We start from the raw sequence: 6,454 nt of genomic DNA, 5'->3' as shown, positions 1-6,454 counted from the left end.
ATCATCAAAGGACTGTGTGAGGGTTGTATGAATTGAGTTTGGAGGACAGAGAGAAGGATTTGGTCAATGTGATGCTACAAAAACGTATAATACTTCACACTGGAAAAGATCTTGTATCTTGAAGTCAGTCTGATTTGAAGGAGAGTCAGCTGTTCAGAGCTTCCTCTGAGGTCCGCTGCGTGGCAAAATGCTTCATCACTAATCTCTGTTTCTTTTATACACACACAAGGTCAGCAGATCCACTTCCTGCCACTGAAACAATCCTGGCCTTAACCTGCGAGTTCACAGAGCTCCTTAATCCTCCTGCATCACACACCAGGCACCTTCTCTGTTTGAAATTCAAATTCAAGTGTGCGTCATTTGCTTGACGGTGCAGCATAGAGTAGGATCCTGCTCCAAGCTAATGCTAATGTTGCTTTGTGTCGTCATGACAACTTGATAAGGCGATCACATGTCAGAGGGGTCCGCTTTTTTTCAACGAATTTAACTAAATATAACTACAGATTTAACTAAATATAACTTTGATGAATGTACTCGTATGTACCTGTACTATGTTTATGTGCACATACTGTATTGTATCTGTACTGAGCTGATGACAGGTGAGGCTGTAACCTGCAGATATTTGTGTTGTTTTTGTATTTTCACCCCGGAGAACACTGAATTGAGACTAATGTTTCACACCAGCTCTATATAATCCCTCAATCTGATGCTTTCTTAACTAGTTATGTCACCCTTCATTTGTCTTATCTGTCCCATTCCTTACATTCACAGTTAAAAACAGCATGAAGATGGGCTGGGAAGACCATTGGTTGAAAGGAAACCAAAATAAATACAAACTGCAGCAGCAAAAGTCAACATAGTGTTCTTAACAGCAATACCCTCTCACACCAGCTATGATTTTTGTTGTTGATTTTACAACATACGTCAACGCAAATCATGTCAAGATGATGAAGATGGATCCTTGATAAAGATAAAGAATCTCTTGCCGAAAGTTTAATAGATTTTCACATAATAATCGCTGGAGGTCACACCTTTTCACCTGCTATTAAATCACCGACTGACATCCCTTTGAACAAGAAACCACAGCTTCGTGTTGGTGTTTTCGGCTCGATTAATCGCCGTGGCAACATTCTAATTATTTCGGAGCTTTAAAGTTGTGGTGAACATCTGAAAGGCTTTGACTGTCGGCCTCTCCCCGGCCTGTAATAGTTTAGTTAGGTGTGTGTGCGTGTGTGTGTGTTTGCAGTAATCAGCTAGCACGTTGCCAACCAGTACCTGCCTCAGCCTGCAAGGCTAATGCTGTCTGTTAGCGAGTTCCTAATCCCCCATCCCAACAGGTCCAGAGCGATGAAATGCTTCTTTATTATCCTCATTCTGTCTGTTGTTTTTTTGAGGTAACAGGCAGAACAAGAAAAAGAGGTCTGGAGCCTGAACAGAGGCTCATTTTGATTTATTACTGGAAAGATGATGTAACTTAAAAGTCTATTTGCTCTTTAGAAGTGTACTTGCCTCTTGGTGGATCTTTAGTGGGATTATTTAAACATTAGATGTGTGTGCTGTGCTGCCATCTCTGGTTTTGAAGCTTTTTTTTTGCACGCCTGACAGCATACAGATGGGGCACTTCAGTAGCACACTGTTGGATGATTCAGCAAACACACACACACACACACACACACACACACACACACACACACACACACTTAGTGTTTGCTGGGTTATCCCCTGTGGGAATGTGCTTGTGTGTTTCAGCTCCTGTGTTCCCGATCTCTTCTCTTATGTAACACCCCATCTGCGTGTATGTGTTCGCATACGTTTACCTCGTCCCATTTTACATGATGTAACAATACAACAAGTTAACGATTTATCCAAGAAGTAAGTCATGGTACAGCCTTCGCCTGAAGGAGCCAGTCAAGTGACTTATTAGTTTGTCAATATCCTTGAAGTGCAGCTTTAATAATTCAGAGCGAGCAGCCAGAATTAGCCAGCAGTGAGGAGTCAGGTTTCGTACTCTTAAATTCAGAACAGATAGCTCTTCCTCTTTAATTAGATGAGTTAGAGTGAGCAGTTTTTGAAAGTGGAAAGCTGGAAGGTAATTTTTAATCCTCATTTTAGTGGTTAAACTGGTTGCTTACACTTCCACATGTCAAAGAGCATGCAGCAGGTTAATGCATCTGTTATCAGGTGGAATTAGAGGTGGGCAATGGGGTTAAAATGATCACGTTTTACACATATATCTGTTTTTGGGTAATCCAGCAAAAAGAGTATCGGTATGAATGTTTAAAAATGTTATTAAATGCAAAATGCAAAGCCAAATTAATTGAGAAATGCAAACTAGATGTAGTCAGACCCCCACTTTACTGTTTACTGATATCCAGACTGTCTATCTCCTATTGGCCCCTCTCAGGTGTCTGTCAGACGCAAGTCCCGCCCTCTTGACCTTTGTGGATTATGTGTGAGGGCAAAGGCTGTGCGCCTGCTGCCAAATGCTACAAAAGCATCGTGTGTGTGTGTGTGTGTGTGTGTGTGTGTGTGTTTGTGCATAAACCCGTGTCCGTCCGGGCATATTCGTGATAAATATTCATGAACCAACTCAAGTGAGCTGAGACACAAAGCAAATCATGTGCAAGCCATCTGCCAGCTGCTGCCATGTGATATTGCAGTTCCTGAGATATTCAGTAACTTCTAACTAGCACAGGCAAAGCGTGATTCAGTATAGATTTGTATTAATGTATAAGTGGAATTTCCCTTGCAAAACAAAAAGAATGACCTGCTTCAGTTTCGTCACTCCTCATCTTTGAATGTACCATACGTCAGTGCAAAGTTTGTTATTTTTTCCATACACTTCCACTGCTTTCACCTTCCACTTTACTCCCGTGTGTGCCATGATTTGGCCAAACTGTCCTTGTCAAAAAGGAATGTTTCCATTAAGCTGGTATCAGTGCTCGAGGCCAGTGGTGTGTGTGTGTGTGTGTGTGTGTGTGTGTGTGTGTGTGTGTGTGTGTGTGTGTGTGTGTGTGTGTGTGTGTGTGTGTGTGTGTGTGTGTGTGTGTGTGTGTGTGTGTGTTATCCTCACACGCCCCGGCCCTGGCTGCCAGTCAGGGTGACAGCCACCATCCTCTGCTGCCTCCGCCCGTCTCCCCCTCCTTCCTGCCCTGCCACCTTTGACCCAGGAAGCAGTCAGAGCTGTGATCAGTGATCCAGTCGTAATTCCCCGTGGCAGCGTGTTTTAGCTGTCACCATGGTAACCATGGGTCCTTCCAAGGCTCGTAGGGTGTGTGGCGATGGCCCTTTGAATGGACACCGTCTAAACAACAAGGCAGAGAAAGAGAGAAGGGGGAAACTGAAACACTGAGTCAGCAGAACACTCTTTCCCGCTCTGTCTCTGCCTCCCTCTCTTTGACCTTTCTCCATTTTTCCTGCCGTCATTCCCAGATGCCCTCTGCGGCGTCACTCCCTTGCTGTTTTCACACTGGACTCTGAGAGAAAATATCAGATTCAAGGTCTTTGTCCTACGTCTTTATCACTTTATCCTGTGAACTGGTGGAAGTTTTTCTTGCTAGTGTACCAATCAACATAAATGATTCATTGTTAAAGCCTTCTGTCCTTGACTTATACTGCTGAAGGATGAAACTATTACTAAGATACAGCATGTTCAGTGGATCAGAGTGGTCCAACTCATCAGTCATTTGAAGGGCTCCAGTAGATAATGTTGCACATTAGTTTTCAGTCTTTTGGACTCAACCTCTCATCCCTGCAGACATGACACATCCGACATTATGATTCTAAATCCTGTACATGAGGATTCCTGTGCTGAGTTTGGCTGTATGCCGCCTCTCACATGTTGAAGACTTGTTTGAGCTTGCTGCTTACAGGCGTACACTGAAGAGAATGGATGCAGTGAGTTGGCTCTTGATGTCAAGAGCTGCTGCTACAGAGAGGAAACAGAGTCCCTCATAGACAGTAGCCGCTCATTGTGGCCGGGCCATTTGTCCACTGTTTGTAAGGTCTGCTTTCTGTCTTTTTCTTTACATCATACCATCATTTCTGCCTCTCCTCATTCATCCTCTTGCTCTGGGCGGCCATTAGTTCGGTCACATGATACAAGCTGCTCCACGCACATACAAATATACAGGTGCACCTGCTGGCAGATGCATTATAAAGGAGTCTATTTTTGTGTTTGTGTTTGTGCGTATTGTTATATAAGCCATGATAGTGTACCTGAGGCACACACACACTTTAAAATTGTGTGAATGAATGCAGTGACACGATCATGTTTCCTACAATCATAGAGTCCTGAAGAAGCTTTTTAGTATTTACACTTCAACAGAGGCCTTTGACGAGAGGGAGGACTGGGGCTCTAAGTGTGTGCGTGTGTGTGTGTGTGTGTGTGTGTGTGTGTCACTGAAATCCGAGTGTTTGCAGTTCTCCTGTCTCAGTAACATGAGCAACATAGGCTCAGTAGAGCACCTGCGTGTGTGTGTGTGTGTGTGTCTGTGTGTGTGTGTGTGTGCGGTGCAGTGCAGTGTGGTCCCTCATTAACCTCTGTTGGATAGCATCACTGTCATCAGTCCACAGTTAAGGCCCGTCAGAGGACCACAGTCCACTCGTATCTTCATCAAAACACTCACAGACATTCTTCAGCTGCTTAGCCTCAGTTGTTGCTGAAAGCTTTTCATCAGCGTGTCCACTGCACAATATGAACACTAAGATAGAGAGCACGGCTCTGACACTTCTAGTAGAAATCGAGAGCTAATTTTGCAGGTAGACGCAGGTAAAGGCAATGGTAATGCATGACGCAAACAGATTATTTAAGGACAGTTTAGTTCAATTTCAATATGTAGTTATTTCTGTCACTCTTAGAGCAACTGTATTAATAACGCCTGTGTCTCTTTAATTGCAGTGGCCTGTAGCTGACACAAACAATCAGGTCATATGTTTCAAATCAAAACAGGTGAACCGCCTGAGAGCAGAGCCGAAAGTGAGTCTTAAACGTGCAACATCTTAGCCTCAAATACTTGTTTGGTATCACACATATAGTCATTTACTGCTACATACTTCAGTCTAAAAGATCCAAAATATGTGGCCACACAGGATGAGGTCAGGTGACGAGTCGGTGTGCTGGTAGCAGCGTGAAATGTGGAGAAAAAGAGGGTCTTGTTGTCAGGCTGCCTTGTGGGCTCAGATGTTCCTCTCTGTTTCTGCTGAATCACTGCCTGTGCCAGCTGTACGTGGCCTTGGAAGTGAACACTAGACCCAAATGAGATTACTGGGGGACAGATTAGGCAGGTAGGAATGAACCATGGGGCTTTTTGGTTGTTGTTGTTCTCAGTGATGATGCAGAGTGATCGGCTGCATCCCTGGGGAGTGATTCGATTGGCTGATTGTCAGAAGAAGTGATGTCAGCATGCGAGCTGATTGGCTGTGTTCCCGTAAGGATGAGATGAGCAGCATGGGGTTGATGAAATGACTCATCCCCCCCTTTTTCTTTTTCTTTTTTTTTACAAGCATCTCCTCATTTCTTGTTTCCCCTCACCCTCTAACATTGTTCATGATGTCAGCAAAGGGACAATGCTGGTGGTAATGATTTTATTTCTGTTTTGATTGTGTATCTGTTCTCTAAAATGAGATTTTTTTTATTTCAAAACTTCAAAAACCAAGGTAGTATCCAAGAAGTTGCCGCCACGTGTACTTTATACTATCATTATCATTATTATCATCATATCAAGTTTTTGGGTGCATGCTGGTGTGTGTTTTATTGTTTTGGTACACGTAACAAGCAGCAGCCCGGTTTTCTTTAACTTTCCTCAGTTTAACTGCCTTCTAAAGTTTCACAGAATTTTTGTCATCTTTGTGATTCCCAAATTAGCACGAAACCTCCACCATCAAGGTGAAGGAGTATGATGTCTGGGTTTTCTGGTTAAGCATGCATGTGTGTGTGTGTGTGTGTGTGTGCATGAGGAGCCCACTGTTTCTCAGGCTGTCACTGTAATCGCAGTAATGAGACTGAGAGCAGGAGCCTAACAGGGCCTGTCACATGGGGAGAGGCTGACAAAGCCCCTCTGTGTGTGACTCTGTCTGTAATGTAATGTGTGTGTATTTGAATAGGTATATAATATGTGTATGGAGACTATGCTTTATGTGTGTGTGTGTGTGTGTGTGTGTGTGTGTGTCCCTTTCAGCTCTTAGAAGACTTCAGTGAACTCTATCTCATCACTCTGCTCACATCAGTCAATGCCAGCCAGAGGCTTCTCTTATTGAACGCTGCTTGAGAGCAGCTCAGTTGACGTCTTTATCTGTAGTCATATTTCTCTGGACCACACTGGTGGTCTGATTGCTGAACTGCTGATGAGTTTCACTGTTTTCATGCATACTGTCATCATGCTCAGTCATTGTTCCACTAAAAAATATCTGCAGAAGCCAGGCTAGCTGCCCTGTCTCCAGTCTTAATGCTAAA

This window comes from Enoplosus armatus, chromosome 22, assembly GCF_043641665.1.
Source record: "Enoplosus armatus isolate fEnoArm2 chromosome 22, fEnoArm2.hap1, whole genome shotgun sequence".
Lineage (NCBI taxonomy): Eukaryota > Metazoa > Chordata > Actinopteri > Centrarchiformes > Enoplosidae > Enoplosus > Enoplosus armatus.
The sequence above is the reverse complement of the archived record's forward strand: the minus strand, read 5'-3'. Positions refer to the sequence as shown.